We start from the raw sequence: 353 nt of genomic DNA on the forward strand, positions 1-353 counted from the left end.
ACATATCGGATGAGTGCGTGTATATTTAGATTGTATTCCAAGAGTTAATGTTGCCGATACAACTCAAATCAGGTACTGCTATTTATACCTACGACCTCCGCCAAAGACTCTTAATGTCCGTGATTTCGGTCTAGTAGCCAAGTGCCGATACACTTCACATACTTATGCCTGACAAAAAAACGAAATTGGCCTATTGATATACTTCTCAGCTCGCTGCTATGGCAATATATATAGAACAGAATATGACCAAATCTTTTTGACACCCAGATAATGCGTAGTGAGTGCACTCGGTAAGTTCCTTGTGTCCTTTTGGACGTGCATCATACTCAATTTTTGTAACATACGCACTACTT

This window comes from Sphaeroforma arctica (genome assembly GCF_001186125.1).
Source record: "Sphaeroforma arctica JP610 unplaced genomic scaffold supercont1.930, whole genome shotgun sequence".
Classification (NCBI taxonomy): Eukaryota; class Ichthyosporea; order Ichthyophonida; genus Sphaeroforma; species Sphaeroforma arctica.